At 36.9% G+C, this 27,236-nt stretch overlaps 1 pseudogene; it reads left to right on the top strand.

The window, feature by feature from the left end:
- Positions 1 to 3,064: 3,064 nt before the first annotated feature.
- Positions 3,065 to 7,222, top strand: LOC114903932 (annotated as a pseudogene).
- Positions 7,223 to 27,236: the final 20,014 nt, after the last annotated feature.

Here is a 27,236-nt window from a genome sequence, read left to right as displayed (position 1 = left end):
GGCCTCCAATACATATGCTTCAGCAGAGGAAGGCAGGACAAAATAGAGGCAGGTGTAAGTAGTTTTTTATGCATGGAAGTGGGAAATTGAGGAAGAGATCATCATGTTTTCTCTGTGAAGTAAGAGATAAAATGGTTTGTCTGTGGAAGTCTGGGAAGCATTGCTGAGTTCCAGTTTTGAAAAATGTGGGAAAGAACCAACACTTTCAATACAGTAAAGAAATCAACAGGAAGAAACTTGGAGTAAGATTTACTGCAATTTTTTTATGACTGGAAAGGGATGCTGATAACAGAACTGAGATGCCTAAAGGATCATATGAATTTAGAAAGGCGATGAATTGCAACTTTCACTGAGGCCCAGAAAAAAACATAGCTAGGAAAGCAGGTTGTAATCCAAGAGAGTGATACCTGAATTTGTGATTACATAGTAGAAATAATCTACATTTAAATAAAATGTGAGAAATAGGGGGCTAAGGAAAAAGTCTTAGAGATGAGGACATTAAGGATAGAGAGTCCATGGTTACACTGGTATTACCAAGGATGATAAAGGCAGGATTCGAGTGGAGAAAGGTTAATGAGACAGTCACCAAAAGCTTTGGTAAACAACAGGGAGTGTACTAGATGTTTCTGTTGATGATGTCAATAACAAAGTGGTGAGAAATGTATAGTGAAGTGTCATGGATTTCAAACGAGTTGAAGGGTGTGGGTGTGCATGTGTGTGCTAGTTTTACAAGAGAGTAGAGGACTTATTACTAGCATTACTACAGGAGAGTATAGAGTACAGTAATACTACTTCACCATCCAGGGGTACAGGTGTGGGAAAATAAGCAGCTAGCGTTTAAGGGGGCAGGTTAAAGTGGTATCTTCTGCTGAGAGTCAAGTTTCACTTATGGCAAAGAAATGAAGACGCTAATGATAGGGCTTTTTTGATGATCCCAGATTGATAGTTTTAGAGATTATGGTGGGAAAGTTTTGGAGGTAAAGGTGTGGTAGAGAGCTGAGTCCAGGAAACACTGGGGAGAACAATGTACAGTACAGGATAAAAAAACACTAAGCCTTGCACATGAGGCATTGACCAATTTAAACAGAAAAGAGACCAATGATGAATGGAGAACCCCTCTGAGCATGGTGTTATTAAGTGTAGGGACCTGATAGTTTGACTTTTTCAACAGGAATGACTATAGTCCCAATAGGTTCCAACTCTGTCTATATGACATACATTTGGGATGAAGGTAGTTAGAGAAACCACCACCATAATAAATTAATACATTGCCATTTTATTTATATATTAGCCCTCCCTAAGTCTTTTTAGTGTGAATCATTGTAAGAGCATAATAAGTTTTATTATATTAATACCATTGATTTTCTGCATCTGCAAATCTAATGTCCAGTCTTTAAATCAGTATCTTTTCATCAAGGTCATTACATTTATAGGAGGCAGAGACTTGCAGCAAGAGAGTCTACTTTGGGAAAAAATTACATTATCATACCTTTTCAAGCACAACACATATGAACACAGATTTTTATCATATATGAAGAAAAAAATCAACCCATTAATCAGTATCACAATGAGACAGGCTGTCCCCACTCTTGACCAAGAGCTTATATCTTAATTTTCTGAACTGTTAAAAAACATTCATACAATTGCCTATCTTTCACACAACTATATATCCTGCCAACTATCATTCATCTTTCTAAAGTAGAACTCAATTATAAGAGACCTTTGGAAAATGGGGGGAAAAGTGACTACTTGATTTCTTTGACTGCTCCTTTTGTTCACTATGCCAATATGCATTTTTCTAGACCACTTTCTATATACTAGAAATCGTGTTAGGTCAAACCTCTGACCTTGAAGAGTTCATGAGTTTATGGTGTTCAATTCCCTCAACCTTCTGGCGATCCTACAGTTGACACACTTCAGTTTCTGATTTCATGTTGAATATTGATTTTCCAACATTTTCAACAAAGAAAGGTCATCCTAGCAAAAGGTCCTTTACTTTAGTAACAATTTAAAATTTTTTTTCAAACACAAATGCTAAAACCCATGGCCTTCATTCAAATAAGCTTTCATTTAAACAGATTTTCTTCTTTTCTCAGACTTGAATTTAGCTTGTGACTTGACAGTTGAACAGCTGTTGACTTAAATTTCCATAAGACTGTATGTTTTGAAAAAGAAGATTAAAATACCTCACTTTTCTATTCAGGTCCAACAAAAACAAGGACAGTTAAACCTAAACTATTTGGCTAAGAGAAAGAAGATAGAATTCTTTTCTTTTGCATTGTATCCTTTCATATCACTCCCCCATATCCCCTCAACCAGGATACACACACACACACAAAGATACCTCCTGTTCTTAAAAGGAGCCCAAACTTGATTTTTCATGGAGATTTGTAGAAACACATGTAATGAAAATAGTACTGTTTATTTGACATCAAAGACCTTCTATTTCTGTCTATCTTTGTCAGGAGCTTTTAAAGCAATCTTGATAGCTGGCTTTATTGGATAAAATATTAAAACCTCCACAAAAGAAAGAAAAAAAATAGAAATACTCAGGCACTTTAATTAAAACTTTGGAATAGAGATCCAGGATATTTTAGGTTAAATTCAGACACTCTAGCAGAACTTGTATGTACACATTCTTATTTGAACCACTCATTCGGTGCTCTTTCCTTTGTTTAAGCCTGGTGTTAATTCAAGTGGAAGAGTCGGAAGACTTTGCCTTCAGTATTTTTAAATAAAATAACCCTCTTGAAATGTATGTAACATTATAAACTCAGTGAACGCTACTTTTTTGGTAATCTGTTGAAAGGGAAATAATAAAAGTGGGTAAGACGCTTTTCTCTGATTTCACTGTATATGTAACCACGGTCCCCCCATTCTGTTTTCATGTAGATGCAAAACAAAAAACAAGTGTACAGTTATCTTGGATCTTAAACTAGAGAAGAATTCATGTAGTTATTTAAGGATAATGAGCTACATCAACAGTATCAGTCTGGACAACTATGTAGCAGGCTTAATCAAGCAAAGCTGAGTCAGGTGCAATATTGAGTTCGGTAGGCCACACATGAAGGTTCAGGTAAGTTAACTAAACCATAGGGAGCTGCCATTTAAAAACTAGATCTTCAGGGCTTCCCTGGTGGCGCAGTTGTTGCGAGTCCGCCTGCCGATGCAGTAGGACACAGGTTCGTGCCCCGGTCCGGGAAGGTCCCACATGCCGCGGAGCGGCTGGGCCCGTGAGACGTGGCCGCTGAGCCTGCGCGTCCAGAGCCTGTGCTCTGCAACGGGAGAGGCCACAGCAGGGAGAGGCCCGTGTACTGCAAAAATAAATAAATAAATAAAATAAAATAATAGAACTTCAAAGCTCTATACATATTTTATTAGATTTCACATTGTAAAAACATCTCATATGTAAAATAGTGTTACATGTTCTCCAGAAAAAAAGCATTTAATGAACGTGAATTTTTATTAAACAATTTGGAATACAATTCTAATCATCAATATGACTGAAATTCTATGAGAATCCATCCACTCACTCAGCCAGTGTTTATTGAGCACTTGCCGGCTTCACTCAGCAAACATTCTTTGAGCACCTTCTCTGTGACAAACATATTTGTAGATATTGAGGACACAAGAATGAAATGTCATGTCTCAGGTCTCAACAATATAGAGATGAATGACAGATTGCTTCTTCCTTTAAAGAGGTGTTGACAACTCCGAGAGAAGCAGGCATAACTAATTCTATGTCACAATAACATGTAAAATAGGAATTACTAAAAAGGTTGTTAGTGCTAAGATAGAAATCAATTAATTGAGTAGGGGGAGGATCAGGGAAGATTTCCCAGCAGATTGATAATGGTCCACTAAGGACGAGGAGACATTCCCTAGGTATTGCAAAAGAAGGAGGAGTTCTCAAATCTATGAACGCTAAGGAAGATTTTATTTAGTTTTGACATATTTTTATTTGATCTGCTTTTTCACTTATTGTATACATACATTTCTATATAAGCTTATTGCCCTAAACCTCATAATTTCAATAGCCATATTGCATTTTAATGCATGAATAAAGCACAGATTAATAAGCTGTTCACTTACTATTAGGTATCTGGTTGTTTCTAGTGTTTCATTAAATTGCCAGATATTTCAGAAAAAAATAAATTTTGAGAAATGGAAGTGCATTCACAGGATTGACCCTATAGTTTTACAGATGTTAAGAGTTTCAAGATTTATCTCTGAGGAAACTGCAACAATTTATTTTAAATACTACCAGTGATATTTAAGTACACTTGATTTCCCAGAGTTTAAACAATTTTTTCTAGATCAGCCATTAAATTTCAGCTTTACCGGGGCAAAGATTATTTCACTCATTAATATATACCTAGGACTTAGCATAGTGCCTGATATAAACACTCAGTAATGAGCTGCTAAATGGATGAATAAATGAATGAATGGGTGGACACCACCATCTTAACTTAACCTCTGTTGATTTAATAGGTGTGTTTCAGCATCATAGAGTTCGCTTATATTCACATGTTAATTTATTATTTTATCATCATATACTATCCACCAAGTACTACATTAATGTTATAGGTTTATGCTGCACACAGTCTGGTTCTTAACCAGTAGACATACTACCTATTCTTCCCAGATAAAGCATGCCAGTCTGTTATTTGCACAACTCCAGGGACTGGTAATGACTATCTAAGCCTACTTTCTTCTTTGCCAGATATCCGCTTTTTCGTCCAGCAGTGGCCATATCACCCATTTCTTACTATTGAGACTAAGATAAAGTTTTCTGAAAAAAACTTCTTGGAATTATTTTTCTTCTTTTGTTGGAAAAAAAAAGAAAGAAAGAAAGAAAGAAAGCCACCTGAGGAAAAACCCATTTTTATCAGCATCTCCCATGATTATTTACTTTGAATACAGCCATGATGTCTGGAGGTGTTGCAGCCATCTGGAAACCACATTTCAATAAGCCTACAGTCAAAAAAAGCAACCAGCTTCAGACAACAGAGTAGAAGAATGTCCTTGGTAAAATTATTGCGTTGTATCAACTCTAGATTGCCCATCTCCGGACTTCCTTTTATTTAAGATAATTAAACACCACTATTGCTTAAGTCATTCTGGGTGGAGTTTTCTATTATTTGCATCTGAAAATATTCCTGGCACAATTTTACTATGGAACTTTATGAAGGATATACTTAAACCATCCATCATAGCTTTAACGTTCTCATTTTTCTCATCACTGATCAAACTTCTTTTGATTTGGAATAAATATTACATTGTGTTTTTCTTTAAGTTGATTCTATTTAGGTATATCCCTTGCAGTTTATTTCAGCTTGTGGAATGAAGGAAGAGATTAATTAATATTTAAACTCAGATTTAAAGCCCATGAAAACATACTGACTCATATTTCTGTACTCTTTTTTTTTTTTTTTTTTTTTTTTGCGGTACGCGGGCCTCTCACTGTTGTGGCCTCTCCCGTTGCAGAGCTCAGGCTCCAGACGCGCAGGCTCAGCGGCCATGGCTCACGGGCCCAGCCGCTCCGCGGCATGTGGGATCTTCCCAGACCGGGGCACGAACCCCTGTCCCCTGCATCGGCAGGCGGACTCTCAACCACTGCGCCACCAGGGAAGCCCCTGTACTCCTTTTTGATCGTTGTTGGAATTTATGTAGTCAATTTTTAGCTTTCTTTCCACTGGACATTTTTATTCTTTTTAATATTATGTCAAAAAATTGTGGTGATTGTAGAGCGCTGCTTAGGGTACGCACACGGCCGAGGTAGCTGACAAAGGAGCAGGGGGCTGCCGCAGGAACCTGCCACCGACCTCCCTGGCTGCACGGGCCTTGCGTTCGTGGCCACTTTGACTGCCAGCTGCACGGCCGAGGCCCCGCAGATGGAGTTCGGTCTCATTAACTGCAGCAACAAGTACCTGACGGCCAAGACGTTCGGGTCCAAGGTGAACCAGCGGGCCAGCAGTCTGAAGAAGACGCGGATGCTGGTGCAGCCGCCCGATGAGCTGGGCAGCGGGCAGCTACCTGGCGGCGGAGAAGGATGGCAACGTAACCTGCGAACACGAGGTGCCCAGCACTTTTCCATCGTGGCACATGACGACGACGGCTGCAGGTCTCTTTAGTCCAAAGGACACCGGCTCTACTTTGGCGGCCCTGAGGACTGCCTGTCGCGCTTCGCTCGGACCGCTTTGCCGGCTCAGAAGTGGAGCGTGCACATCGCCACGTACCCGCAGGTCAACAACTGCAGCATGGACCGCAAGAGCTACGCGCACCTGAGCGCGCGGCCGGCGGACAAGATCGCAGTGGACCGCGACGTGCCCTGGGGCGTCAACTAGCTCATCACGCTGGCCTTCCAGGACCAGCGCTACAACTGGGACTCTGAGCCTGCCACCAGCCACACGCTCGAGTTCTGCTCCGGCAAGGTGGCTTTCCGCCACTGCGAGGCACCATCGGGGCAAGGGCACCAAAGTGGGGAAGGATGAGCTCTTTGCCCTGGAGCAGAGCTGTGCCCAGGTCATGCTACAGGGGGCCGACTAGAGGAACATGTCCACGAGCCAGGCTATGGACCTGCCGGCCAATCAGGACGAAGAGACCAACCAACAGATTTTCCAGCTGGAGATCGACCGCTATACCAAAAAGCGTGCCTTCCGCACCCACTCGGGCAACTACTGGTTGCTGACAGCCACCCGGGGTGTGCAGTCCACCTCCTCCACCAAGGACACTGGCTGCTACTTTGACAGCGAGTGGCATGATCAGAGGATTATACTGCGTGTGTCCAATGGCAAGTTTGTGACAGCCAAGAAGAATGGCCACCTGGCTGCCTTGGTGGAGACAGCAGGGGACTTGGAGCTCTTCTTCATGAAACTGATCAACAGCCTCATGATCATGTTCCGCAGGGACCATGGCTTCATTGGCTGCCACAAGGTCACCAGTATCCTGGATGCCAACCACTCCAGCTAAGACGTCTTCCCGCTGGAGTTTGGAGACGGCGCCTACAACATCAAAGACTCTACGAGCAAGTACTTGATGGTGGGCAATGCCTCCTGGGTCACCAGGAGCAGCGACACCCCTGTGGACTTCCTCTTCGAGTTCTGCGACAACAAGTTGGTCATCAAGGTGGGCAGGCACTACCTGAAGGAGAGTCACGTGGGGGCCCTAAGGGCCTGCGCTGACACCTTCGACCACATCACACACACTGTGGGAGTACTAGGCCCCGCCTCCTGCCTCCCCTTTTCCTCCCTGCCCAGACCCCTCCTGTTCACTGTTCTCCAGGTGGGCTCCGCTGTGGCCAGAGCCCCTTACCTTTCAAACTGGAAACCCAGAGAAAACAGTGCCCTCACCTGTTGTCCCATGTGGCCTCCCCCTGGGCCGGTCAGCGGCTCTGACCCGGTCCTTGGAGGGATTTCAGTTCCCTCTGCCCTCTCTTCTCTGCCCTGAGAGAGGCTAGAACTTCTTTCTTCTGACCTCAGATGACTCTGAGACTTATTTCCCCAAAGAGGTCAAGGAGAAGTGGAGGGCTGGGCGGCCTTCCCGAGCCCCTGGGAGTGGCAGGTGTGTAACTGGAATCCCCTGTCCCCTCCTGAGCCCCCCCTTCCCCCAATTCCCAGGAGCCAAGCTCTTGCCCCAAGCCTGTGGGAGGTCCCCCGGTGCACCATCCCTGCAGATGGACAGGAGGGGGCTGGCTCCTGCCGCTTGTGCATGGAGCAGGCCTGGTTTGGTGGCCGCTGGGGCCTGGCCGCTGCCCATCCTGCTGTGGTGCAGGGGCCACAGTCTCGTTTCTTTCACTCTGACCTCACTGGAAGCAGAAAAATGACCAAATCAGTGTTTTTTGGTTTTTGGGTTTTTTTCAATGAAATGTTATTGCTGCAGCAGCCCCAGGCAAGCCTGGTTGTAGCCATGAGTGGTCTTCAAGGGGTCCTGTGGGGAGCTCTTGAGACGGCATCTCCAGGCCTCAGTGCCCTGCCTGCCCACTAGTGGTAGGGCAGGTGGGGCACCTCCCCAAATTCAGAGCCTGTCCCCACCTTACCAGGGGGCTCTCATTGGCCCCCTCTCTCCAGTGTGCCCTAGCCCCAGTCCTGTGTCGTCACCTGGTGGTGCTGGCCCCTCACGGCCTCAGCCAGAGCCCCTGGTGTGATCGGTTCTCCCCTCCTGACTGGACTCCTGGGTGTCAGGAGGATGAAGCTGGGCGTTGTGCTCAGCCAGGAGCCCTGTGGAAGCCACCTGGCCCCTGACCTGAGGCCCTCCCCTGCCAGCTCCCCTCACCTCTGGTTCGTGTCTACCATACATCTCACTCTGGGTGTCTTGGTCTTTTAATTTTTGAAAGTGTCATTTGTGGAACTCTAAATGCCCATGATACATAGTAGCTTCAGACTGGAAAGAGCAAAATAAAATAACACAAGTCTGCAAAAAAAAAAAAAAAGAAGAAGCAGTAATTAAAATTTTTCATGTATTTTAAAAGCTGGCATTGGTAAATTTTAATTTTTAAAAATTCATTTCATTAATTTTAAAAATGATATGTTAATTATTGACTAAATTAATATACTTTTCTAATTTTACTAACAATTTGTCAATTTCTATGAAATATTCCACAAGGACTTAAATTATCAGGAGATTTTACTACATAGACAGAAGAGGAGCAAGTAATGTGACCACAGAGGAACTTGGAGTGATTTGGCTACAAGCAAAGGAATGCCAGCAGCCATCAGAAACTGCAAGAGGCAAGGAGCAGATTCTCCCCAGAGCCTTTGGAGGGAATATGGCCCTGCTGACACCTTGATTTAGGATCAGTGATACTGATTTCCTGTATCTGGCTTCCAGAAATAAAGGAAAAAAACTTCTGTTGCTTTAAGTCATCAAGTTTGTTATAATTTGTTATAGGAGCCACAGGAAATGAATACAAATTTCTTTGATATCATTGTCATTCTTCTTCTACATAGACATTATTTGTACACTGCAGTTTAATTAAAAGTTTTTCCTCTAGTAATTTTTGTTGACTTTCCTGGATATTCTCATATACAGTGATCATCTGCAAAAAAGGTTTTTTTTAATTCTTTGTTTCTTATTACTGTATTTTTGTACTTTATCATTATTTTTTTTTTTTGCTATTATAGGTTTTGCATGAATTCCCAATACAATACCAAAAGAATGACAGGGTTGTGTTCTCAATTACCTACATCTTGTTTTTAAGAAGAATTACTGGCACTTACTCACTGAACAGAATGATTTCTTATTCTCTTAATGTATATTTTTGTTTTATACATCTTTAAAAATATCAGGGGCTTTTACAGTATTTTACCGTATAACAGATGTAGAATGATATCAAATGACAATCAAATTATAGTGTAATACCTGTGAAATACATACATCTTATGTGACATATTAAGTTAATCATTTCTTGATGGTTATCATCATGTGGTTGAATTTGTATATTTATACATATACATATATTTAAAGATCACTTTGCTAATAGATAGTCTACCCACTACTCACCTAAGAAGTTTGCCAAATCACGTCTTTGGGGTTTTTCTCTAAGATCTTGGAAGCAGAGTTACCTGTTGATAAAAACTATAGAGTTGCAGATTCTGAAGGAAAAATTTCCAAGTACTGAGAAGGCAAATGTCACAAAGTATTTTTCTTTATTTGAAAAGTAGGGTCATAGAATGATGATGCCAAATTGCCAAGAATAGAGGATTTTAAGCTAGAAAGTGGCATATTTAGGCCAATATTGGAAGGACTGAAGGAATGTCTCATTTTTTCCTATGAGGAAAATAACTGGATTTAGAGGAATGTCATTAAATGGGACAGATCCATTGTCTGCTTCAACACGTGGTATCTAAGAGCAATGGCAATTTGATAGGCAAGAACATACAGTTCAGATAATTAAAACTGAGTTCTTGGGAACCATTGAAAAATCCTTGCAAAAGCCTCACAAGGAAGTGGTGAAACAACGGAACTTAAAGGAAATGTGGATGTTTGGGCAATGAGCGCATGAGCCACGATCAGGAGAAACTAAAACCCAGAAGACACGTCTCGAAGTGTTCTTCACAACTTATGTCTCTGTTCCTCCACCAACTCTATAAGGAGAGAAACCCCCAAAACATTGCTGAGATGAATTTCTTCCAGCCAGGTCAATGGAGATCAGAGCAGAATTATATAAATATATATATGTATATATATAAAACATTTATTTTACTTGATTGTGGTGCAGAAAATTTATACATACTAAACATGTCTTTCTTCACTAAAAGTACTTAACCACTGAGTTATACTTTAATGTAATGTATAAATTATGTTTAGTCTGTATCTAAATTCATGAATGGTGTGCCACTCATTTTTCTGAGTTATTTTGGCTATTTTTTTACTAATTTATGTACACACATATGTTTGGAACAGCTATGGAATACAGAGATTATTCTTTTAATAGTTGTAAGCATTCTTCAGGGAATCCATTGGCCTTTGTCTTTTAAAATTTATTTTAGTAACTTTTACAGTATTTTATTATGTTTCTTGATTATTCTTGGACTTTATTTATTTATAAGCCCATAAAATTGATGTCTTTGCCACTTCAGTCTACTCTGGCTCTTAAGTGCAGCCTATGTTTACATTAGGTTTCCAGGTTCCTGTAGACACTGTTGGCTGATACTGAGTTTATTGTCAACCACAATGCTTAACATTTCTTTCAGATAAGCTTTTAAGTCATTTTTACAAGCCTCATAGTTATACTTTTGACCTTTTCGTCCCAAGTGTAATAACATATTAGGAATTTTATTAAAATCCATCTTGCATGAGTGATTCTATCAAATATAGTTTTTAAATAATGTTGAGTAAATGAATGGTTTTTGGAGTCTGATTCTGTCATACAACTGCTACTGCTCTTCAAATTTGATAAGCATGACATTTTTAAACTTATTTGAACTGTTGCATCAAACAGGGAAGAGAAAAGTGTTCTGGGGATGTCCCTTAAAACTTCCCTTAATTTTGATTTCAATCCATTAATTAAAGCCTTTTGGGTTCAGTTGTTCAATCATTTATGAACTCAACCTATTTTATTACATCTAGCATGTTTCTCCCAATATAATGTTATTATGAGTTAGCAGGTCAATACACTGTTATAGTCCAGACTCACCCTCTCTACTGCATTTCCTTAATATATTGATCTAATAATACAGGTAAATAAGTTAATTTGAAATTGCAATTTGAAATTGCAATTTCAAATGGCTTTTCTTACCATTTTCCTTAAGGTTTTTCAATGCTATATTGTTTGAGATAGATACATTAACTATTGTTAGTTCTGTTATCCACACAAGCCTGGTAAAGTCTAGATTATTCTTTTGCTTCTAGTCTATCGATGTATTCTACTTGTAGACAGAGTACTTTTGAATTTTTAAAAATCTAATCAATGATTCATATATTTCTATAGGGAGGTTAAGGTCATTTACATGTTACCTTATATATGCATACATGTTATATGTGTGTATATAATTTGCATGTATGCATATATGTGTGTATACATATATATACATACACATGCTTATTGTGTTGTGTATGTATATATAAAATCCTAAGCAATGCTAGAAATTTACCTTTAGTCGTTCTTATTTCTTTTTATAAATTTGGCATTTAATGGCATTAAACATTTATTTCCTTGAACTAGAATAATTACATAGGTCCAGAAGCAGATGGGACATGCAGAACATGAAACTAGTTATTTAATTTGCAGTAAGCAAATTTGTTTTTCTTTTTCAAAGTTTTATCTAGCTGTATAGTTCTTAAAATACGCTACAGTACATCATCTAGTCATTCTCAATATTTTAACAAATATTTTAAAATAACTTGTGATAACTATATTGTTTTATTTATTCACTAATATTTTTCTAGGTAAATCTTTTAACTCACATTATGGAAGACTGAAGAAGTAGCTTAACACTATCTCCTAAAGCTATATATCTTCCGCTATTATCTCTTGCTTAAAAATGTTTTGAAGGATAAGCTTGTATGTTGTCACACTATATAGATTTATTTGTATTAATACATTTTGCTTAACAAACTTAAGTCTATGCTAACATTTAAAGCTAATTATCTTCCCATAACTTATATTGTTAAGTTCTTAATTATCTCTTGCTTGGAGCTTTGCAATAGAGATTATTGGCTGACAGATTATTCTTGTTCCTAGATTTGAAATATATTCACTTTCTTCTTTTAAAGTAAAAAATCATTTTGGCCAAGTTATATTGATTTAAATTCAACTATATTTATTTAGCTTCCCCTACATTCTTTCGCATGGGCTTGGCATTGAGATAAAATATTATTTATCTTTATATTTCTTATTCTTTTATTTCTGGCAGCTCACTTGTCTTTAAAGTTTCAAAACTTTTACATCAATGTCTAGATAATTGTCTTTTGTTGATTGTGCCTGTCAACACTTTTGAATTCCAAGCTGAATTTATTTTTTAATATAAGAAATACGTCCATAATGTTGTTCTGAATATGTCTGAGGATACTGTGGGCTCTAAGTTCTGAGTCATTGAAATAAAAAAAAAAATTATGTCCTATTTGTACTTCTACTATAGCAACAAGCATAGTACCTTCAGTTATTTATCTGCATCAAAATGTATATTTATTTATAAGTAAGCCATATCTAATCTATCAACTGATTGATCCAGCTAGCTCTCAAAATATTTATCTATATCAACCAGTATTCTTGGCTGTATGGAATTTACCCCCCATCTTCAATAATGTACACATCTTAAGAAAGCATCTATGCTATTTGCTTTTTTCTTTCTCTATATACCCTGTAAGTATGAGGTCACAAATGTGGTGAAGTTTGGTGTGATGATCAAGATCTCTGTGAGCTAAAATATGGTGCAAATTGGGGGAATTTATCTAAGAGGTATAGCAAAGAGGAGGTGCCTTACAGAGATAAAAACTTCTGGCCTTTATTTCTATTTATTGAATTAGAGATAAAAGAAAAACTTAATTTTTCTATTAAAATATCAATACTAAGCACTAGAGATTGTATATTCATTTGAGCCAACATCTAAAATCACCACATTTGGAATTACTACCTGGTTAAGCTTATGCTAACCCACTGCCATTTTTCGAAGTCTTCTGCATTGGCCAAATTGGAGCATTAAATAGTATTTTGTTGGTAGTCACAACTTCTGCATCTTTCAAGTTTTGATCATAGCCAAAATATGTGTGACATGCCACTGCTGAAATGTGATTTTTCTTTTGATTCATTGGTTTTGGAACAGGGACTACTTTGCAGCCTCTTCCATTCAGCCCTTCCTGTCATACCAATTCTTATTCCATGGGTGAATCCAATATAGAGATTTTTGCCACTTGCTAATACCTCTTCCACTTATATACACAGGAACTAAAGAAAAGGGAAAGAAAGGAAGTTTAATTTGAAATAGTCTAGGTCCAAGTATCTTTTGGGCCTCTTGTCTTTACTAGTCACACTCACTCCCTTTATAATTTCACACAGATTTTTGGCTTTGAATACAACCCATATGAAATCCTTCCTTCTGGATTTCTCTCCTGAATTACAGATTTATATATCCAACTACTGAAAATCATAATTTGTATAATTCAAAAACATTTCAAATTTAACTTGTCTAACCAGTTTCAAGCACAGCATTTCCTGTCTTGGCTGATAGCAGCTCCCTCCTACAATCTGATTAGATCAGAAACTTTGGTATCATCTTTGATGACTCTCTTTTGAGAAATCCTATTAACTTTACCTTCAAGATAAATAGAAACTATTTCAACACTTGCACTGCCACCACCATAGTCCAAACCACAATCATCTCTTGCCTCGTTAACTGCAATAAACTCCTCAGTGATTTCCCTGATTCTATACTTTAACCCCACAAAGTCTGTGCATAACAGAGCAGCCAGAGGTATCCAATGGCAACATTGGTCAGATTATGTCTTTACCCAAATCAACTCATTCCTAAGCTCTCTATCTTATTGAGAAATTCAAGTGTCATCAGACCTCATCTCCTACTATTCTTTCCTTAACTGTATTGACGCAGCCATATTGGCTTTTGTACTCTTCTTGGTACACATTAGGGAAGGTCTCATCTTACAGTCTTTGCATTGGCTCAACTCTACCTGTAATTCATTCTCTGTAGATAGCCACAAGAATAGCTCCTACACATACTTCAGGTTTTTGCTTGATGTTTTAACCCTGATCACCCTTGTTAAATTTGTATCCCCCTTCCTGACTCACAGTATTGCCAGTATCTCTATGTTTCTGTACTATTTTAATTCACTCATAGAATTTTAAAATACAATTTAGTTGTTGTGTCTACATCTGGTGTTTCTTTTTTTCTTTTCTGCAGGCTATCAGGGAATATATTTTTCCTGTTTTTTTTTTTTCACCTCTGTATCCTAGGCACAAAACACAGCCAGAGAGATATTAGGCATTCCATGATTATTTGTTAAATTAAAGACCAAAATAATGAATGAATGAAATTACACTTTCATCAGTTATTCATTAGTTCCATTTCTCACCAGTAAACTACAAGAAAGTGCTGGGTCTCTATGTTTTGGTGTTAGCTCAGAACCAATGTCTAATAAATGAAGAACTAATAATAATGTGGGTGATTCTATTTTCTCTGTGTACAGTTAACTGTGGCAAATGGCTACAAATCCCTTCAGAGAAAGTTGAGAGTAATATTATTGACATATACTTATGGTGGATATTCTTCACAAGGTCTTTCTTCAACTGTACTCAGACTTATTTCATTCAAATGGCTTGAGATCTGTGAAGTTACTCAAGTTTGACCATTTGGTGAGGAGTTGCAACTCACTATCATGATGTCTTAGAGCAGGCTAGCAATTATGTAAATCTTGAGACTTTGTTATAGCTATGATAATTAAATATATTACACTGCCTATATATCTGAGCTCGAGGATTCCAAAGATCAATTAAACTGCTAAATATTCCAGCATGTCAGACCTTTCCGATTTCCATGGCAACTCCTTTTCCTCTTGTACTTCCATTTCTGTGCAGCCATTCCAGGAATCTTCCAATCCCCCTAAAAACAATGGACTCACTTCACCCATAACATTTTGCATCAGTATCTCAGATGACAAATACAGCCACTAATCACTATTTAAATGTGCTGCTGCTCCCTTCACTGATGTATTTCTCACAACCTTGGGTCTGCTGGGATTTCATGAAGGATAGAGAGGGTCATGAATGACATATTCACTCCAGCATTTCACTCTCTCCTGATTATGTGGTGTACTTCACCAGCATTATTTTTAAAATGCTCACATCTCAACTACATTTAGTATGAGACAATTATACTAAATGAGTGAACAATTATAACCAAACAATTGTTACTATCCCCAGCTGCTCGAGGTAACACATTGAATCCAAAACCTCTGAGAATTTTATCCATTTTGGCAGATTCAGACTGATATGAAATTATGTTCTTTTTCAGTCAAACAGCCTCAGTCTATTCCCAAATCTAACAGCAGTTTTGTAGCTGATAAGGTTTAGCAAAGTCCACAAATTCTCCTAATGTCAGTTTCTTTTCTAGTATTTGTCTAGTGAATTGACATTTAGACATTAACCCTCCTCCACATACTGGAGGACTTGGTCATGAGTCCTTACAAGACTATGTCAGTGTGCATTTACAGGGTAACTTCCTTAGGAAAAGAAGTTACAGCATTGTATGAAAGATGGACTAATAGTTCATTAAATCTATTCTCTGTTTTCTAACTACAAAGTTAAATAAATCTCTCTTGTACACAGGTATGACATGGGACTAATTTTCCCCAGTAGAATGTAAATAGAATCGATGTGTCACTCCTAGTGTGCCTTCTCTCTCGCTCATTTCTGTTTCCCACTGCCATCTGGGTGTCAATGCCTAGGATAAACTCAAGAGACATGCTTTTTAACAAAAAATCTAAACCATGTGGTAAAGGCTTAGCATACAGGAAACAAGAAGTAATAAAGCTGTTATCAGAGACTGAAGAGATGACGATCCATATTACATAATGGCAAACATTTGGTAAAACTCTTGCCTGCAATTTCCTGGGGGAAAATCACGTGTCTACTGTACTGGCAGCTGTGGGGAAAAGATTGAGAAGAATGAGGGTATTAGTGTCTGCTGGCTACTATTGAACCTTTTTGTATTACAAGAAAAAAATAAACACATATGGGAAAGAACTAACCATTTTGCAAGTGTCTGGGAATTCAGATGCTCTCTCTATGGGAATGCTAACTGCTTCTGACCCCTAAACAGGGGGCTAATATGATGACAAAAACCTTGGGTAACAAAAATCATATTAAAACAGCCATGTACAAGAAAAAAATCCTTTCCAGCAAAGGTGAAGTAATAAGAGAACAATTTATTATTTTTCCTTAAACAACTGGACAACTGAAGGAAGGAAGGGAGGGAAGGAGGGAGGGAGGGAGGAAGGAAGGAAGGGAGAAAGAGAGTGAGAAAGGAATTAAGGAAGAAAGACTATATAATCCTCTCAATAAATTTCTTACAAAATTCAACACATACTCATAAAAAAACAATCTAGAAATAAAGGTAAGGGGCAGGTCCCCAAATTGACAAATGACATTTACAAACATACCTATAGCTAACATTACACTTCATGGTAAAAGACTGAATGCTTTCCTTCCTCTTAGGATCAGGAAAAAGGCAAAGATGGCTGTCTTTATCACTTCTATTCAATATTATACTAAAGGTAAGAAAAGGAAGCTGAAAACAAAAACAAAAAAACCTTACACATTGAAATTTAATTAAACACAAGCAAGACATGTGAACTGAAAACTACAAAACATTGCTCAGGTAACTTAAGACCAAAAGAAGTGGAAATATATACCATGTTCATGGATTGAAAGACAAAATAGTATTAGGATGTTCGTTCTCACAAAACTGATCTATAGACTCAGGGCAATCCTGATCAAAATCTAAGACGGATTTTTTTGTTTTTGTTTTTGCTTTTGGTAGAATTTTTAGACAAGATTATTTTAAAAATTATGTGGAAATGAAAATTAACCCTATGTCAGAAATAATTTTTTAAAATAGAAACCAATTTGGAGTACTCAGTATACATCATATCAAGACTTACTATAACGTAAGTAAACAAAACAAGGTGGTGTTGGCATATAGATGGACACATGGGACAGAATGAAGATCCTAAAAATAGACATATAAATAGAAAATATCAATATGTATTATTGATATTTCAACCTTATTCCAAGGTTATTCAATGGAAGAAGTATATTCATATTTTTGTTAAAATTGTAAAGTAACCATTGACATCCATATGCAAAATAATGAATCGCTACCTTTAGGTTTCAGAATACATAAAAAAGTTGATTCATAATGCATCATTGACTTAAATGTAAGAGCTAAAATAATTAAATTTTTAGAAGAAATCATATGAGAAAAATTTTGTAGCTTTGGGAAAGGCAATGATAACTTTGATAGGACACAAACAACACAGACCACAGAAGACAAAACTGATATACTGGACTTAACTAAATCAAAACTTCTGCTCGACAAAGAACACTTTTATGGGAATTTAAAGGCAAGTCACCAACTGGGAGAAAATATTTGCAATATAAAATTTGACAAAGGACATTATTTTTCCCAAAACTGTATATGCAGAAATCTATAACTCAATAAGAACAAGCAGGGAGACAAAATATTTGAAGAAACATTTTATAGACGAAGATAAAAGAAGATATATAAAACACATAAAAAAAGTATAGCATAATCATCACTAACAGGAAATAAACATCGCAATAAAATCACTGCACACTTTCCAGAATAGCTAAAATTAAAAAGACTGACAAAATCACATGTTGGAAAGAATAACTGAAACTCATAAATTGCTGGTGGGAATGTAAAATCATACAATCACTTTGGCAGTTTCTTGTAAAGTCAAGCATGTATGTGCCATATTTATCACTCCCATATTTATCAAAAAGAAATGAAAACATGTTCCCGTAAAACTTTGCACACAAATGGTCATAGGTCATACAGCATGACAACCAAAAACTGGAAAAAAAACAAATGGCCATCAAGAGGATAATAAACAAATTATGATGTATCCATATAATGAGATTCTACTTAGCAAAAAATAGAATGAATTACTGATACACATGGTATCAAGGAAGAATCTCAAAATCACTAGGCTGATTAAAGGAAGCCAGATACAAAAGAGCACATACTGTATGATTCATTTTATAAGAAATTATAGACAAAGTAAAATAATCTCTAGTAACAGAAAGCATATCAGCAGTTGCCTGGGGCTGGGCATGAAGCAGAGGTTGACTACAAAGGTACGTGAGGAAACTTTTTGGTGTGCCAGAAGTGTTTTATGTCATAGCTGTGGCATTAGTTACACAATTGCATATTTTGTAAGTATCATCACATTGTACATATAATACTGTTAAACTTAATTATATGTGAATTTTAGCTCAAGAGATGGAAAATGCAGTTTGCAGCAAAGATGACTGATTGTGTAGCCTTTCCACTGAATCTTGGTAGCTTCAATTTAGTAACAATTAAAAGTTAGGGCATAGAGGTGAGGAAACAAAGAAATAAAGTACATTTGAGACTATGTGTAACAAGTTAAGTATGATTATTAACATATATAACTGAAATTAAATATATTAGAAGCCTACAACATTTCTGAAGGAGTAATTCTGCCAAATAAACCATGGGGCAAACTGAAAATTATTTGACTTTTTGTGATTTATGACAAACTTTGGTCCTCTGAACTTCCAGGTACAGAAAGCTGGTTTTTAAAGATATTCAGTGTCTTCAAAGAGCATTATTCCTGCTTCAGGCATTGCCATGGAGCGTGATAGATAAGACAGAACTTCCAGAGAATAGAGCCAGGACCACGAAGATTATTTCTCCTCTTCTGGGGTCAAAGACTTTCATAGTATTCCCCCAGTGGGATTTCAGAACTGCTGCAAAAGAACAATTAGTAAGTCTCCCATTCTTTCTCTTTATAATGCCTCTTCTATATTGTATATATAACTCTGCATGTGGTTGGGGAAACTTGGTCTTTTCAGTTTGTGGGCAGCCAGAGCACAAGGAATCCTGGTGAGACCCCATGGAGAGGACTGTTCAAGTTCAGGAGATCCTGGATTTTGAGTAGATACAGTGACTAGATTGGACCTTATATTTCCTCCCTTGGGGAAGGAATTAGCATGTGCTATGTGTGGGCAAAGACTAAACAATGTTTAAATTTTCCAAAGCATTTGATTCAGAGATGAGCAAATGGAACTCTCAGTCATTCCCTGGTTTCCCTCCTTCATTCCATTCATTCTATTATCCACTGTCTATTGCATTCCTACTTGCATTGGGATGATAGTAATGAAGTTGACACAGTCCTGCTTTCCAGAAACTCCCATTCTGGAAAGATAGTCTTGTGGGCTAATATTTGCATTACAGTGCATCTACTATGGAGAAAAACACTCATGCTGTTGGGCAGAGAAGTGAGCTTTTAAGAGTGAGATATCCTTCCCAAAAGGAGAAACTTGAGTGTGGATTCACAGGATTCATAAAGACTATGAAATTGAAGGGCCCTTGGTCCATTTAACCAGATTCTTCAGGAAGCTCTATATGGGTGTTTATCATAGTAATCCATTCATTCATTACTCATTCATTTATTCACCCAGTATATCTAAACCTTCCTTCATTTATAGAGAAGATTTTGTGTGTTGCTTACCATGTTAAGTGCTGTATTAATTTTCTATTACTACTACAACAAATTGCCTCAAACTTAGTGGCTTAAAACAACCCTAATTTATTAATTTCAGTTTTGTGGGTCAGAAGTGTGACACTGTCTTACTGGACTAGAATCAAGGTGATAGTTGGTATACCTTCCTTTCTGGAGGATTTAAGGGGAAAATCTATTAATATTTCCTTGCATCTTTGAATTCGGCCTATGTTCCTATGCTTGTGTTCTCCTTCCTGCATCTGCAAAGCCAGCAGTGACAGGTGGAGACCTACTCATATCACATCACTCTGACTTCTTCTGTCTCCCTTTGCCACTTTTAAGAATGCTTGAAATTGCATTGAGTCCTCCTGGATAACCCAAAATAATCTCCTCATCTCAAGGTCCTAGTTTAGCCACAATTGCAAAGTCCCATGTTAAGTAGCATATTTGCAAGTTCTGAGGATTAGGACTTGGACATTTTTTTGTGGGGGATTATTCTGCCTAGCAGAGACTCAAATCTACCTTGTTCATCTTTACTCCTGAGATCTATTAATAATGCCTGACTGTGGTTGTCTCCCTAAATTCCAATTAGCTGCTTCACCACCAAGCCAACAAATCATCTAAATATTGCACTGTCTTTCATCTACGCTTTGAGCAAGAAATTGTTTTGAGAGTTAATCTCCTTTATAATTCTCATTTTAAAGATGAGGCAACTGATTTTCTGGAAGTTTAATTAACATGTCTAGGGTCACAGGTGATAGGAGAAGAATATTGTTAAAATTCAAAGCTCATGACCGCTGGACCATTTATTTCCCAGAAAAAAGATTCTGTCAGATCTCATATATAAATTGAGTTCATTTTAAGTTTGAAAAAAATATCTATTATTTAATAAGAAACTAATTTAAGGAAACTTGTACAAAAACCTAATCACTTTTTCTTTTATTTCACTAATAGAGCAACTTCATTCAGTGCAAACATCGCATTGAACAAGAAACCTTGCTATTCAACTCAGTGACAGCTGACTATTACTCACTTCCACATGACTGATACTTAGTGAAGCATCTGTTCACCCCAGGAAATCTCTCCTATGCATGTCTCTAATCTTCTGTATTCTAAATAAATTGCCTTAAGGTGAGTTGATTATCATTTTGCAACATTTTCCAAGCAGGATTTAAACAGCTAAGTGAAAGGAGTTATTCTGTCGCTGTTAAAGCTTCCTTCCGCCACTATTAATTATTTGTATGTCTGTAGAGTGTCAGTACAGAACTCAATTTGTTTAGGACTGTTAGTTATGGAAGCAACCGAGTAAGATTGATTTCTTGAACTGGTTCCAGAGTAACTATGCTTATAGAGCACCTTCCAAATAGAATATAATATGTGTAACCCCAACTAGAGATTTATGGGTGATATCCCTCAGGAGATGGCGTGGTGTAGCTCAAAGGACAAGGAGGCAGGGTCAGTCACACAGCTAATAAGTAGGAGAGCAGAGAACTGAATCTGAAGCTCATGTTCTTTCAATTATATGATGCTTCCTTCTAACACATCACAAACTTCGTCAACTATTGAGGAAACAAAAACTTGTTGATGCTTTAAACCACTGCAAACATACCTAATGCATTACTGGTTCAACTTTTTCCAGTTGCAAAGCCTGGCAAAACCAAACCATTCAGCCCAGTACAACAAAGTTAAAGTTGTGATTTATGGAATAGATATTTCAGAAAGATGCAGACATTTTCATTCACATTAAAGATACTCTGAATAAAGACATATGTTCAGAGTATCCTGGACATAAATGCTTAATGTTAAAGGCAGGTCAGGCAATACAGATGCAAGAAGCTTTAAAAGCTTTTGGAGTCTAAGTCTGTAAACTTTGGGTATGATGGTGAGATTGTCAGTTCACTGAAAACCCAGCAGTTCCCCTCAAGTGTCTGTCTTGCCCTTCCTTCCACACTAAGTGCCTACTCTGAGTTCTCTGGCCATTACATAAAGCCTTTTAGAAAACATCACTCCAGACAGATGTTTAACCCCAGGCTCTAAGGGAACTACGCAACGAGTGCTAAGTCTGTTGATTAATTTTACACATACATGCATGCTAATGTAGTCTGACACCAAGGCCCTCACAGCCAGTCGGCCATGTTAAGTAAACAAAGTAGATCAGGTAAATGTACACTGAAAGTTGTCTGTGCAAGAGATGCATTTCCATCCCAGTCTTGGAGGAGAAATCGTTTTCCTATTTCCTCAGCAGCCATCAGAGGTCACCTGGTCAATATTACCCCAAATCTTCCTTCGTTCACTTGTGATATGCCACCTCATTTTTTAACAACCTGTGTGGAGTATGAAATATTTTTTTAAAATTGGAAATGAAGCTCAATGATAGCAAAATTATAGAGGAGCTTTTAACACTTCTGTTACAACTGGTGACAATCATCACTCAGGTAGAAATTAAACTGCATATTTCACGTCCACGGCTTTCAGCTTATGTTTTGTGAACTTACCAATTTACAAACATTAAGCATGATGTGGTATTATTAAAGAAAATTATGATCTTGAGAAAAAAATAGTGAAAAATATATTATTCAGAAATATCAATATTACAGATATTCCTTCTGATATTTGTAGATAAACTATTTCAGATTAACTCTTCACTGGAAACAACAAGAAAATAGGGGAAATTTATTTTTTTAATTTGTTTGAAGGTACTGGTGAAAAACCAAGGCTTTTTGGTTTTTCAATGCCTCAACCAGGACTTGAGGGTTCAGAGTCTTGAAGAGACAGGATGCTTATATGTAAGTCCAAGGATTAGCACAGCTTTTTCCTTGGAGGCATTTGCTAACACATGACACAAAAGCTAGTAGGGAGCTTTCAGCAGTACTAGGGGTTAAGGGGAACAGAACTTAGAAATCAAGCCTCAACATGAAAGAGGAATCTTGGTAAACACCACCAGTTCATTTGGGACCCCTGCCCCTGAAATCTTACTTGAAGAAGAGAGGAAAACCAGCCCCCACAAAGACTGACACCCTCCTTCAAATCAGATTGGATTCTAGTGACCCATGCCTACCATAGCTGCTTTCCAGAAGCAAAAGAAAACAACCTTACAGAGCCTGACAAAATGCCTTGAACTCTGTAAGCAATTAATGCAAATTAGTTGAATTTTGTTTTATCAAGAGCATTTAAATATTTTTCAATAATAATAAAATGAAATAATTATCTTTCTCTTTTTGAGCCCCTGACACATGTCCTGGTTCTGTGACCTTGGCTTTATGTATATTATCTCTAATTCTTCTACCATATTTGCAAGTTAAGATTTATTTATGTCTGATTGTAAGGCTGAGGTTCACAGATGTTATGTGAATTACAAGATCTACACAGCTATTATATGACTGAATTAAGATTTAATTCTTAAATTGGACTGTTTGGTTTCAGCAAACACTTTCTGCGGGTCAGGTGGGTGTAGATTTTCATGGAATGTGTGAGTAAATTGTTACTTTAGGAAAGAAAGCAGAGAGATCTCTTAGAAACCATGGATGTATTTTTTGAGAAGGTTATCTCCTCCAAAAATTAAGCAATTTCAATGTTTTTTCCTTGGAATTTGGAGGAAATTCTAAATAGCACAAGAATGTCTCTTAAAATACTCATCAAAAAGAAAAATAATGAAATAGTTTATTCAAAATGTATTTACTGGGTATTTATTATTTACCAGGTACTCTTCTATATTTTAGAACTACAGCAATAAACAATATAGAAAAAGTCCCTGGCCTGATGTAGATTGGATCCTATTGGAGTGGACAGTTAATAAATAAACAAATAAAAATAAAATTTTGGAAGTCATCAGTACTGAACTGATATTTATAGGCCAACTGAAGTGATGGGATGAAAGTCTGTTTAGATTAGATTCAAAAAAGAAAAAAAGAAAAAAAGAAAGCTCTTAGAGACACAACGTTTAAGCCAGGAAAGCTATGGAATTCTGAAGAGACCTGAGAAGTTAATGTGTTAGAAAAAGTAGTGCTGTACCCCTACTTCCACTTGAAATTCTATGCTCCTTAGGAAGTCTTAATAGTGGGATGCAATGGCTTCTCTATCATGGTAAAAAAAAATCTGTGATCTTACACAATGGGTTAAATGTGGATGATGTCAAAACAATGAAAACTGTTACATATTTCCTAGTCAACCTGTATAACTACAAGATATTTGAAAATTAATGTGATCAAAGTAACTTTATATTAGAATGACAGGAAAGGGTAGAAAAATAATATGAATGAAATAAAGAAGTGCTCAAACAATAGACAGTCACCAGCACCAATATTCTTTCATTTTATATAATATTTTTGTGGAACAACCAAAATTGTAACTTTTGACCAAGTTGTACAGGCATCTGTGCCAAAAGCTTGAGAAGAACAAAGTCCTAACTGAGGTAATTGCCTCATTAAATTGACATCCATCTGCAACAGTACATCCTAGATCACAACTCACATTAAGGGATTAAAAAAAAAAGGATGAATATGTGATTGAAATTTAGCACAGTATTATCTGCATTCATAAAAATCTCCATAGTGTGTTTGGTGCTGGAACCAGTCATTGATGTTGCTTATGAAAAAGATTTATTTATCCTGAATTTTATTTTCTTTAAACAGAGCCCTGCTTTGCTAACCAACAAAATTTTCTGAAGGACCCCAACTAACATCTGAAATCCAGTTTTATAAATTCAACAGATTTTTCTTCCAGTTTCCAGGTTGAAATTTCATAGTGATGACAACTTCATTTTACCTTGAATTTGAGCATCACTAAAAACAATTGAATAGTTAAGCATAACAGAAAAAAATGATTTCACTGAAGAAAGTATAGTTACAATGTACAAGAATGTAGCTGTTATAAAACCATTTTCTCCAGTTACTAGTACCTCCTATACCCAACTCCCCTTAGCACATAATCAGTATACCACCTAAAACATTTCTCCACATGATATTCAGGAATTTAAATTTTCTGGAAGTTGCTACAGCAAAAACACTAGTACAATTTGGTTAAAAGACATTAAATGTGGCTCTGTCTGAGCATTGATGGGTGATATTAAAATGGTTTTAATTTAGATTAACTCTAAAGTACTATAAATTACATAGTTGATTTACCTAGAGGAAATTTTCATCCGATGTAACTAGAAGTTACTCAAGAAATATTGAAGAGGTGCTACAATATTTGAATCAAAAAAATCAAAATATCAAGTATCAAAGCATTAGTTAAGCAGTTTTCTGTTTATAATAATGACAAAACTGGACTTTGAGCAATTTTCTTACTAGTCAACAGGTTAAAACCATAGCTTGAAACAGTAAGTAGTTCCAGAGCACTGGTAGTTTGTCCAATTCAGTTTGATATAGAATGCTTGTTTTTCTGGCATGCTGGGAGCATGAATTGCTTTGTAAAATCATTGTTTTTCAGATAGTCAAATAATACCCTTGCTCCTTTTAATTTCTGTTGGATTTTTTTTCTAAAATATATTTCTCAAATTTCTAGCTGCTTAAACTGAGGATCCTAAACCATAATTTAATCTTTACTAATTTTTTCTATGAAAATAATCAGGAAAATCCATTTTAAAATTTTTGGAAAGTTTTTTGGTCCCTACACTAAATAGACACACACACACACACACACACACACACACACACACACACAGTCTTAGTTTTTAAGTAAACATTTTAAAATATTATTTCTCTGTATTGTTGTGCACTGTCAATTCTCACTAGTCTCAAGGAAGTTGACACTAAAACAATTTCTTCTCGCTTAATACATATCACTTCTGGATGCATGAAAATTATTTCTCTTAACTTAGCTATGATATGTGAGAAATGTTGAGGCAAGTTTCTTTATAAATTTTGTGATGCTCTAGTTAACGTTAAAGTTTACGTTATTGAACATCGCTTACAAAGTTAGAATTTTGTTATCAAACTTTTGTAACTTTGAATTAAAAATTTGCTGTTTTAAATCCAAACATATTTAAAATCCATAAGTAAAAAAATTCCTTTTTTATTCCACTGTCACTTTTCTAAAAAAGTAATCTAATATCAACATTATGGACAGAATTGTGTTTCTCCCAAATGAATATGCTGAAGCCCTAACCCCAATGTGACTGCATTTGGAGGTAAGGCCTTTAAGGAGGGAGTTAAAATTAAATAAGATCATAAAGGTGGGATCCTAATCCTATGGGACTGATGTCCTTACAAGAAGAGGAAAAGACACCAGATCTCTCTTTCTCAGTCTCTGAGTGCACACAGAGGAAACACCATGTGAAAACAAAGCAAAATGGCAGGAAGAAAGGTCTTACCTGTTGGCACCTTGATCTTGGACTTCCAGCATCTAGAATTATGAGAAAAATAAATTTCTGTTGTTTAAGCCAAACTCTTTGTGGTATTTTGTTATGGCAATCTGAGCTAACTAATAATACTCAACAATTAACTCTTTCTGCCAATTGCTGTTTAGCTTTTCTGTGATACCAGCAAGTCAAAGACTTAAAAATTAGGATAAAATCAATAATGCCATACAAAATTATCAGGGAATGCTTGAACAAGAGAATATCAGAATTGCTCTGGATCCTTTTCCTACAAGACATTTTCCATTATGGGATACTGAAACCTGTCTGTGTATCAAGGGGTCTTGAGATTCTATAGGTATGAAATCCATTCAATAGTTTCAGTTTATTTTTAAAAATGTGTTTTGCTATTTTGAACCACAGTTCTAGTTTGTGATTGCAAAAAAAATGCAGTCAGTATCTTGGGAAGAAGGGCCGATTGTTGCCAAAAGTAAGGGCCTCCATTGCTTTAGAGCTTAACAGTAACAGCTTGGAATGGAGTTCTGATCCTCTGACAGGGATTTTCTCAGTCCCGACTACATGAAAGACATACTGTCCCTGGATGGACTGCTGCCATGCTCCACAGCAAGACTGTGAGAGACTCCATAAAAAGAAGGAAACAAAGTATTTGTGTAACGTCTTTCTCCATTTGTTTTTTGTTTTTGTTTTTTCTTTCCATTTGCATGCAGTAAAGAATCAAAGCACCTCAGTCATGATTGCCTAAAGAATGCAAGACATCGTACTAGGCACCAAGATGAAGATAAAATAATTGCACAGAATGTAGCCCATGTGCTCACTGTGGAGCTAAAAACATTCTATCACTATTACAGATAGGCAATAGATATCTTCTGGTCCAGCCATATTTAGGGACTAGTATTGAATGTTTTTTTATGGTAATTTATTAATCTTATTTTCTAACTATTTGGTGTTGGTATATAGAACTGTATTTTATTTTTTATATTACTCTATAACTAACAAGCTAGCTAAATTTATTAATTAATTCTAATAGTTTATAGACTTCTCTGGATTATCTATCTGAATGATAATGTCATCTGTAAGTACTGATGTTATAATTTTATCCATATCATAATTCTGTTTATTTCTTTTCCTTGGTTTATTGAAATATGGTATAGGAGCACTGATAATGGGTATTCATTTACTTTTCCCAGTTTCT

The sequence above is a fragment of the Monodon monoceros genome, unplaced genomic scaffold (genome assembly GCF_005190385.1).
Source record: "Monodon monoceros isolate NGI ecotype Baffin Bay Population unplaced genomic scaffold, NGI_Narwhal_1 Super_Scaffold_21, whole genome shotgun sequence".
Lineage (NCBI taxonomy): Eukaryota > Metazoa > Chordata > Mammalia > Artiodactyla > Monodontidae > Monodon > Monodon monoceros.
This window is presented reverse-complemented; position numbering and strand designations above follow the sequence as displayed.